The sequence below is a fragment of the Vigna unguiculata genome, chromosome 9, assembly GCF_004118075.2.
Source record: "Vigna unguiculata cultivar IT97K-499-35 chromosome 9, ASM411807v1, whole genome shotgun sequence".
Lineage (NCBI taxonomy): Eukaryota > Viridiplantae > Streptophyta > Magnoliopsida > Fabales > Fabaceae > Vigna > Vigna unguiculata.
This window is the reverse complement of record NC_040287.1, coordinates 9,135,531-9,147,236: the sequence shown is the minus strand read 5'-3', so window position 1 is coordinate 9,147,236 and position 11,706 is coordinate 9,135,531. Positions and strand designations below refer to the sequence as shown.

Here is an 11,706-nt window from a genome sequence, read left to right as displayed (position 1 = left end):
GGAATGCCATCAATTGTTCATGAGCCATTATGGTATCCGGATAGTGGTGCAACGCACCACCTCACTCACGACGCTCAAAACCTCACTCAAAAGTGCTCTTACATTGGTAAAGACTCAATCAAACTTGGCAATGGTGTAGGTATCTCTATTTCTTCTATTGGTTCTATTTGTTTCACTACTCCACACACACAATCACCTTTTATTTTACATGACCTTCTTTATGTTCCTTCTATCATGATAAATCTTCTCAGTGTGTCCAAATTTGCTTAAGATAATCACGTCTTCTTTGAATTTCATGTTGGCAGATGCTATGTAAAATCAAATAACACCAACCAGATTATTTTTCAAGGCTTTCTTAGAAATGGTTTATGTTTTTCCTTCGCTGCTTAATACTTCTTCTATCACTACTTGTAATGCTACTTTTTCCTTTTCTATTCATGTATACAAACTCTGGTATGCTAGACTCGGACATGCGTCTTCTCCCATTGTAAATCTTGTTTTACGAACTTGCAACATATCTTGTAAACATAATAATGATTTTTGTGATGCGTGCACTATAGCTAAGTCCCATAAATTGCCTTTCAAAGATTCTACTACAATTTATCACACTCCTTTACAACTAGTGTTTATGGACATTTGGGATCCTTCATCTATGACTGCATCATGTGGCTCTTGGTACTATATTTCTTTTCTATATGCATATTCTCGTTATACTTAGATACATTTGTTAACTCATAATCTCAGGCTTTATATGTCTTTAAAAACTTTAAAATGTTAGTCAAAACTCAAAGAAGGTGTAAAATTTAATGTCTTCAATCGATAACGCTAAAAAGTTCATATGTTTCTCTTCTTTGTTACGTGACTGTGGCATAATGCATTGTTTTACATGTCCTTATACACATGAACAAAACAGTTCAATTGAAAGAAAGCATCGCCACATAGTTGATGTTGGCTTTTCTTTGCTTGCTGCATCTTTACCCATGTAATATTGGGGGGAAGCTTTTCAAACTGATGTTTACATAATCAATTTGTTGCCCACACTTGTTTAAAACATAAATCCCCATATAAGTTACTATTTCACAAAACACCAAATTATGCCTTTTTACGCACTTTTGGATGCTCTTGTTATCCTATGTTGCGCCCATATCACTCCAATAAACTCACCTTACGCTCAACGTTATGCATCTTTCTTGGCTACAATCAATAGTATAAAGATTATGTTTGTGTTAATCCTTTAGGTAAAAGATATATATATATATATATATATATATATATATATATATATATATATATATATATATATATATATATATATATATATATATATATATATATATATATATATATATATATATATATATATATCCAGGCATGTTGTTTTTAATGAAAATCAATTTCCTTTCTAACTTGCCTCAAATGCTTCCCTTCCAAAATAATTTGTTTTAAAGATATGCCATCTTCCTCCTTTTACCTCTTATTGTGGTTTCTCACAAACATATGCATAACACTACGTTTCAAGATGATAACAATTCTTCATCTAATAATACCACTACTGCTACATCAACAACTCATGGTGCAACCTCTCCATTCATGTCATCACAACCTTTTTCCTCTAGAGATGCGCTTGTGGACAATGTTCTAACTGAGATTTCACCAGATTCAGCATCCTCCTCGCCACAAGTCACGCCTAACACTCATAAAATGGTAACCTGATCAAAGGCATGTATTTTTAAACCAAAACTTTATAATACCTATCTTACTACCATCCACACTGAACTTGTCACAATGAAAGAAGCCTTGTCTCAACCACAATGCTTGATGCTATAAAAGTTGAATATAAAGCTCTCGTTCAAAACAACATGTGGACTCTTGTCTCTCCTCTCGTTGATGATAAAATCATTGGATACAAATGGGTTTTTCGGAACAAGTACAATGCGAATGGATCTCTACAAAGACGAAAGGCTCGTCTTGTTGCAAAAGGATTTCATTTGACTTTTGGACTTCATTATAATGACACCTTCAGTCTTGTCATCAAGCATTCTACCATTCGAGTTGTATTAATTCTTGTCGTTGCTAACAAATGACAATCCACCAAGTTGACATTAATAATGTGTTTCTTTATGGCTTTCTTCATGAAACTATCTACATGTCTCAACCTCCAGGTTTCTTTGATAACTCTAATATTATGTGTAGAATAAACAAAGCAATATATGGCTTAAAGCAAGCCCCCATGTCATGGTTTTTAAAGCTTAGTGCAACTCTTTTTTTCTCTTGGTCTTCATTTTGCTAAGTCAAATTCCTCATTATTCATTCACTTTCAAAAGGATATTACCTTACTTGTGTTAACTTATGTTGATGATATAATAATTACTGGTAATAATTTGCATGTCTTCAATGTAAGACCCGTCGGGCGGTAGTTTAGTCCCGTCGGGCGCCACCTTCCTCACTTCTGGGCACTAGGGGCTACCATTTTTTTGGTTTGCGCAGTTTTCGTAAAACTGCATTTTCTAGTTCTTTAATCGTCCGATTTAGGTGAAATTTTGACATGTGGTCCATAACATGTAGTTCTTCACTTTGAACGGTGGAGATTTGATTTGGAGGTCAGTAGCTAGAGTTATACATTACTCAATATTACTGATTTTGGAGTCTTTAAAATACATGAATAAGTTCTTGATAATTTCAAGTAACTTCTAATGAAGCATGATTGGGTTATATGGTAAGTCTATATCAATTTGAATGTTCCTTTGGGTTAGTCACATGTGGAGAATTGGTTATTGGTCAAGGCATGTGTGTCAATATTAATTGCATTTATGCATATGATATATGGTGATACTTGTGTACATGTATGATGATGCCATCTAAGTTGAGATTATGCATGTGAGTCATGTTGATTTTTGGAAGCCTATATTCTTGATTGTGGATATGCTTATTTATAAGAGTAGGATTGATTTTTACCTTGTTTTGGGTACTTAAAAACCAGTACTGCGTAAGTACTGGTGTAGCGTCTGGCGGTGGTGTTTGACCGCTAGGCGATAGCTACAAAACCATTAGAGTATTGTTTGGCACTTGGCGGTAAGGGGTTGTCCCGCCAGGCGATACTTGCTGAAACAATAGCATCAGAGGCGCTTGGCGCCTGGCGGCACGTGTCCCCCACCAGGCGATCTGGAAGCGGGCAATGCCTAGCGGTACGTGTCCCCCGCCAGGAGATTTTACTGCAGCAGCCTTGGGTTGTTGATTCTGTGTGCGTGATCTATAAGACTTCTAGAATATCTTAAAGGTCGGTTCCTGGTGTTCCTTGAGTTGTGGTTCGGAACGTATCCCTTGAGTTGTGGCTCGAGATAGGGGTTAAGCACATGGTATTCCTTGAGTTGTGGCTCGAAATAACATCTCTTGAGTTGTGGCTCGGGATGGCGGATGAACACGAGGAACTCTTGAGTTGTGGCTCGGGTTGACGAGTGTTGCCGGTGTGAGTGTACTGGTTGTGACCAGTACGAATGGGTCCAAATAGATTACCCTCCTCAGTAATTAGCTGACGAGTTTGGTAGTCTTAGGACATTACGAACTATGTTCGTATTGGGATTGCGAACTTCACCTGGCGTTACGGTGTGTGATCCATAGCATGGTTTCCCGCACATGCTCTATCGGTTGTGGCCGATAGGTATGGCAGCAAGACACCTAGAGGTACTCACTAGAAGATGTAGAACACGAATAACATAGTGGTGGCCATGTGATGTGATATCAAAGGATGGAATTCCTTTGGGGTGATTGTGTGATTTGTATATTTGTGCCATATATATATGTGTGTGTGTTTATTTTGTTAGCTCACCCTATCTGCTTGTGTTTGGCGATGATCGTGTACGTGGTACATGGGAGCAAATGATGTTGCAGGTGGATTTGGTGAGGCTTAGCAGCGGAGCGGGGAAAACTCATGGGAACAATTTTATAGAGTTTTATCATTTATGGTTTTGGAATAAAGATGTAATCTATTGTGAGACTGTTTTGGTATTTTATTGAATTTTGAGAAGATTTGAACTTAGAGTTATTTTTATTATGAAATAAATTATTTGAAATTTCCTGCGTTTTTGGGAAATGGATTTATAATAAATGTGATTTTATTTGATAACTCTAATCTTGTGTGTAGAATAAACAAAGCAATACAGGGCTTAAAGCAAGCCCCCAGGTCATGGTTTTTAAAGCTTAGTGCAACTCTTTTTTCTCTTGGTTTTCATTTTGCTAAGTCAGATTCCTCTTTATTCATTCGCTTTCAAAAGGATATTACCTTACTTGTGTTAATTTATTTTAATGATATAATAATTACTGGTAATAATTTTCATGTCTTCAACACCTTATTCACATTCTTCACACTAACTAAGCGCTTAAAGACTTAGGCCCATTACATTTTTTCTTGAGGATTGAGGCCTCGTGGACACCAGAAGGAGCTTTACACCTTTCTTAGACAAATTACATCCATGATCTTCTCTCAAAGGCTGATATGCTGCATGCTAAACCTCCACAAACTCCCATGATCTCTTCTTCACGTCTCAGCAAAGATGGTTTGTCCCATGTCTTTGATCCCACTACATATCGCGTGATTGTTGGAGCCCTTCAATATATCACTTTGACACGTCTAGAAATAGCTTCTTTCGTTAACAAAGTGTGCCAATACATGCAAGCTCCCCAAGAACATCATTGGAAAGCTGTCAAACAAATACTTAGATACTTGGCTAGTACATCCACTCATGGCATTCTTATTCGATCTGCTCGTGATCTTTGTTTGGTTGGGTTCAGTGACTCAGATTGGGGTTCTGATGTAGATGACAGACAGACGCTCCATATTGGTTACTTCATCTACTTTGGCTTCACTCTGGTTTCCTAGCTTTGCAACAAGCAAAAAGTTGTTTCTCGAAGCAGCACAAAGGCTGAGTATAGAAATGTTGCCTATGCTCTCACATATATCATTTGGGTATCTTCGTTGCTTACCAAACTGCAGGTTTCAATACCCACACCAACATTATACAGCGACAACCTTGGAGCAGTGCTACTAGCGGCAAATCCAATCCAACACTCACGTTCTAAACATTTTGAAGTAGATCTCCACTTTGTTAGAGACCATGTTCAAAAGAAAAAATTAGTTTTGTTTATCTTCCTTCAAAATTTTAGGTCGTGGATATCTTCACAAAGTCGCTTGCATCATCCATGTTTCATCTGTTTCGTGCTAAACTTATGGTTGTGCACAATCCTACCATAAGTTTAAGGGGGGATATTACGTAAATAACCTATATCTGCTCACACATGTGCCTTGCACATGCTAGGTTCCTTTTAGGGGTGGGCATGGATTGGATTTTTAATGATCCAATCCACATTTATTTTAGATCCAAATAATTGGATTAGATTTTTGACCCAAATCCATATTTTTAGTAAAAGTAGTTTGGATTTTTTTTAAATCCAGATCCAAATATTTGGATCAAGATTTAAATCCAATCCAAATATTTGGATCAAGTTCAAAATCCAGAATCCATTTCTTATAAAATAAATTTAAATTGAATTTTTTAAAACTTGTGTCATTAAGGCCCGATTGGACCCGACGACCCGGACGACCCAGATGGGCTCGACGACCCGAACGGGCTCAACGACCCGGACGGGCCCAACAACCCGGACGGGCCCGACAACACGAATAGGCTCAACGACGTGAACGGGCCAAACGACCCGAATGGGTCCGACAACCCGGATGGGCCAAACAGGCCAGACGACCCAGATAGACCCGTCCAAACAGTCAGGCCTAATCAGGTAGTCGGGCACGTTCGAGTCGTGGGGCCCGTCTGGGTCGTTAGGTACGTCAAGGTCGTCAGGCCTGTCCGGGTCATCGGATTGATCCGGGTCGTCGGGCATGCCGGGTCGTCAGGCCCGTTTGGGTCGTCGGGCTCGTCCGGGTCGTAGGGAGCGTTTGGGTCGTAATGCCCGTCCGGGTCTTCGTTTCGTCGTGTCATCCAGGTCGTAAGGCCCGTGTAGGTTGTTAGGCTCGTCCGGGTCGTCAGGCCCGTCCGGAACATCGGGCCCGTTCGGGTCGTAGGGCCCATCTAGGTCGTCCGTCCCATTCGGGTCTTTGGGCCCGTTCGGTTCGTTGGGCCCGTCCGGGTCGTCGAGTCCGTTCGGGTCTCTAGGCCTGCCTGACCCGTTCGGGTCTTTGGGCTGCCTGACCTTTTTTCGTCAGTGGTCCCGTCTGGTCCGTTCGGGTCTTCGGGTCCGCGTGACCCTTTCTGGTCTTTGGGTCCGCCTGACCCGTTCGAGTCTTTGGGCATGCTTGACCTGTTCGGGTCTTTGGGTCTACCTGACCCATTCAGTTCTTCAAGCCCGCTTGACCCGTTCAGGTCATCGGGCCTGCTTGGCCCGTTCAGATCTTTGAACCTGCCTGGCCCGTTCGGGTCTTCGAGCCCACCTGGCTCATCTGGTCATTGGGTCTGCCTGCCCCGTTCGGGTCATCGGGCTCACTTGAATTTTTTGAATCGTTAGGCCCATTCGGGTCATTGGGCCCGCCTAGTCCGTTCATATCTTTAGACTCACCTAACCTTTTGTGGTCGTCGGGCCTGCCCGATCCGTATAGGTCGTCGAGCAAGGCCCATCCAAGTTTGAATTTAGCATAGTCCATCTCAACCTTTAGTCTAACCCAATTAAAAATTTAAATTGAAAATTTGGATTGGATTTTTTGGATTATCCACATTTAAAAATCTTGATTTATAAAATGGATATCCAATCCATAAGATATATAAAATGTAAATTAGATTGAAATCCAGATCCATTAAATGGATTTTAAATGGGTTGGATTTTTAATAAAATGGATTATAAATGGATTCGATTGGAGCAAAAGTGGATTGGATCAAGAAAATTAGATTTTTTGCCCACCCCTAATTCCTTTATATACACCATGTTACGTCTCTGCATATGTTATAATAGTGTACTTCCTTTTCATAATATCACAAGTCTCCTTTCTCTTTTCTCTCTCTACCTTTTCTGTTATAAATGCAAAGGAAATATGAGATGTTTTTGAGGTTACCCAATGAAAACATTTTTTATGTGTGGAACAACTCTCTACCATAGTGAATCACTTGGAAAGAAATTCGATAAAAGAGAGTTGAATATAAACATTATAAAAAGTTTGAATGGATGGTGACAACTTAGAGTCACAAACAATTTCATAATAAGAAAATATCATCACATGGCTACATTATTTGTTAAACTAAGAGAGCATAAGTTGAAGCTAGAGAGATTGAAAGAAGAAGAATGAAAGTAGACTTTAGATAAGAGAAGCAATTGCATAGTGCAGATTGTGTGAATATAAATATTTTAGCGGAAACAAATTTTAGAAACAATAACGTAAACATCATAAAGGTCAACATCATCTTATACATGTTTTGAATATAGTATGTGTGATTGTGTTAAACTTGATTGTCCTTTGTTTAATACAAAACAAGTTGAAGACATAAATTGTAAAAAGAAGAAAGTCTACAATTTTTTTTCTTTTTGGAGGAAAATGCTTCAAGTTCTCCAGAAAAACATAAAGTGAGAGTAATGAAAAGTCAAACTTATGTTTCATCGTTGGTTTCTTTCTAGTCTTCTATTAACGATGTAAGTAAGTTTGAATTTGAACTTGAGTCAAATTATGATCAATTATTTGATGCATTTATTGAGTTACATTAAAACCAACATGAGCGCTTTGGAAAATGTTTATAAACAATTTTCTTGTGAATGTGCGTCCATTTCTTAAGTAAAATATTCAAGTTGTGGAAATTGCAAGATCAATAAAATAAAATAAAATATTATTATTCCTTTTATTAACAATTAACAATGTTAGCGTTAGGAAGAATGCGATTTACTTTTAATCTAAAATGAACTATTTTGTTTAATTTGTTTGCATTCGATTACACACATTCATATTCTATGCTTACTACTTATATTTATATGTAAAACATTGTTTTTGTTTCTTATGACGTCTTGTATGTAATTTCTATAGTGCATATGACGACAAGTTATTATCTGTCTCCTGCATAGTTCTTTGAAATCACTTATCAAAAAAAGCATTCATTTTTTGATTACTTCCAAGGGAAACAACAAAGTGGTGGTCCCTACCCCATCCCCACACTCAAAAATATCATTCTCCTCTCTCCACCACAAATCTCATACATGTAACTGTAAATTTTACACATCATGTCTAAGTTTATGTGTGTTAATAGAGTGTAAAAATGAAGTTGATATCTAGAACCACTTGCAAAACTTTTTTTCTCAAAAGTCGGTGGTTCTCCTTAATTTGTTGGAAGCCACTACTATGATTGTTGCCAATTCAGTGAAAGTGACCCTTAGAGGAGAAAGGATACCTCACAAAAATACCCTCAAACTTAAGAAAGTGATCCTTCAAACAGTCTAGTCAACCTCCTCGTGCAAGGTTTTGCCACCTATTCAAATTTCAAACAACATGGTCCCATGTTCCAAGTGAACCGAGGAATCAAGCAAGTGCTATAGGTCCTCCACCAATTAAATGTCAACAACACAATCAACACAAAACTATAGAATAGAATCATCATAACTGACCTCAAATGGAAAACATAAACTCTCTGTGTTCATGATTATTCATCTAACTACCTATGTAACTCAAATGAAACTGAGAGCTACATACTCAACAAGAAGACATTATTTAATTACATTTCATCCAAAAGTTACATTGCAAAGTAAAGTGCCATTTTTCTTTGGCTTATTATTCTCACTCACTCAACCATGTCTACAACATCATCTCATTTCTTGACAGAAGAAGCTGTGAGAGTCCAAGGTAGATGCATGCTGTGTACTACTACTACTACAACAGAAAATTCAGTAAGACCAAGACCAGATGGCTTGATCTTCCTCGGGAATTCCAAAATGACATGAATTATGAGATTGGTCGGAGTAACCAACATCTTCAAGTTTGGGAAACATGTAATGAGGCAAAAGGGTCTTGCTCAAGTTATCTCCTTCATCCTGAGACACATCAGACTGATCAGGTTCAAACACATAAGAAGAGTCACCGGTCTCAAGGAGAGCAGAGTGCACTCCATCAGTGTAACGTGGGCTTTCTGATGAATCAAACATGTCACTCTTTGCTGAACTAATGTGAACTTTGGACCCTTCACCCTCTGAAGTTGAATCAATCATAGACTTCTGCAGCGGCTCCTCAAATCCCTTGGTTTCAACCCGGTAAAACTTCCCCTCCTCCAGTTCTTCTCTTCCAAGCACCTTCTCACTGAGCTTTGTTACCTAATTTGAAACACCACAATCACAAACACTTTCATGAATCATAAAATGGTGTGGTAAATAATCCTTTTAGATGGACAAGACTATGTATAAATTGACAACTTGGTATGGTAAATCTCTGCATTTGGGATAATGAGTCAATGACCCAGCGATGAGATTCTAACCAAGACACCGTGTATTGCTGGTTTAAACAATTTCCCAGTAAACTTACTAACAGATTGCCAATTGGAATACACAAACGCTTTATCAAATCAACAATTTAACACAAGTTACTACTTTCAAAAGCTAATTTGCATGCTAACTGAAAGCTTGTCATTCTGTAATTCAACAAGTGGAATCAACTTAGATTAAGTAACTACTGTGAAGAGCTAAATTATACATCGAATTTGGCATTCTAGAATTCAGCAAGTGGCATCAACTGAACTCACCTCAGCTTGGAGCTTATCCTTTTCCCTGAGAAGATCATCATAACTGGCCTTGAGATCATTATAGCATGCCTGCAGGGAATCATAATCCTTCTCCATCCGCTTCGTCTTCCACCGCGCCCGGCGGTTCTGAAACCAAATCGCCACCTGCCGCGGCTGCAACCCGAGTTCTTTAGCTAGCCGAATCTTCCTCTCGGGTTCGAGCTTATTCTCCTCATCAAAGCTCTTCTCAAGAAACTGCACTTGCTCAACGGAAAGCCTGCGTTTTTTCTCAGGCTGATGAAAGTACTCGTCCGTGTCCTCATCCCCATTCTCATCATATGGCAGAAAGAACGACTCGTTGCACCCCTTCCCCCTTGAACATCTCCAAAGCTCACTATAGATCTTGAACCTGAACAAACAACACCACCACAAAAAGACCGTTACCCATGTATAAAAAATGACAATTTAGACTATTAAGAGTCGTATTCCATCAACCCATGTTTGTAAATTGTTGTAGGATCCTTAGCCAACCCAATCACAACTTGGGCAAGTGCAAGTTGTAGTTTTTATTCATGAATTTTTGTTCAGACTGTAAAAGAGTTGATTTTTATCGGTGTTACAAGCCTTTATTGTAAGAGAGAAGAGAGATAAGGAAGGTACCGAGAAAAGGGGAAGAAGAAGAAGAATGGAAAAGAGAATCAAGAGGTTGAGAGGCGGAAGGAGGTGTTTGGTTGGGAAGCAAAGTGGTTAAATTTGAAGCAGCAGAAAAGACAGTCCCAGCCACCATGTTGGATCCTCAGAGGAAGAGCATGGAGTGTGGTCAACGGTGTAGAAATACGTGGGTGAAGTAAAACTGTAAAAATCTAAGGCTTGTGGCGGAAGAAGCTGGTGATGATGATGGCGGTGATGTGTGAGGTGTGGGAACAGCGACAGCATACACCCATCACTGAGACTCTCAAAAGATGGGGAATTGAAAAACAAGAAAAGTGTTATTGGAAGAGAGTGGAAGGGGAAAGGAGGTAGGAAGGTGCAGAGAGAGAGAATGGTTTGGTTGGGGTGTTCCTGGAAGAGGAGGGAATCGTGGGTTTATACGAGGCACATGGAGCAACACAGGGATGACGACGATGGTGGTTTACGATGATGCCCTTGTGCAATTAGCCTTCATCATTTTGCTTGATCCCGTGCATTTCGCACGTTTACATTGCCTAATTACTGTGTTAGAGAGGCAGTGTGCAATGGACAACTCATGTGGGGGATCCTAACATCCTTTTAAAAGTGTTTAGCTTTAGTTTTTATTAAATGATTCATTTTCATATTCATTTTGCAAGGTTTAAATTTTTGTTTTGTTCTTTCATTCTAAAAGATTTTAATTTTATAGTCACCTTGTAATTTGTTAATGTATTATAACCTCTTAAATAGTTTGAGTATTTAAATATATTTGTTAAGCTAATTATATAATATATGGATGTTCTTGACATGTTAAATTAACTTAATTATTTTATTTAAAATTTAATTGAATTTCAAGCCTTAACAAATTTGTATATTTTTAATTTAATTTATATTGAATATTTTATTTTATTGAGCATTCAGAAATTTTATATTTTTCATTTGAGTTATCATCATTAATTTTTTTCATTGACAAGGTGGTGGTTTTCTTATTTCATCATTTCTTACTTGTCTCTAAACGACAACTAATTTTTATTATTTTTGTGAAGAACATGTTAAATAACAAGGATTACATATTTTTGTTAATTTGAAGTTTTAATGAATAAATTTAAGTTTCAAAAATTGTACAAAAAATTAATTAATGTGAGGATGACTACAAGATGAAATATGGGTGGATATTTAATATAAATTACATAAAATGTAATTAAGGTACAAAATAAGAAAGTAATGTTAAGTGAATTTTAAGGATTGTTTGGGTGTAATTACAAAAATACATTGGACACATGGTCTGGATAAATATCTAATATATTTATGGAAAATAAAGGGTTTTTATGAATCAAAACTTTTGCTATAA

At 38.0% G+C, this 11,706-nt stretch overlaps 1 pseudogene; it reads right to left on the bottom strand.

Moving 5' to 3' along the window:
* Window positions 1-8,547: 8,547 nt before the first annotated feature.
* LOC114164145 lies at window positions 8,548-10,878 on the bottom strand (annotated as a pseudogene).
* Between the last annotated feature and the right edge of the window lie 828 nt (window positions 10,879-11,706).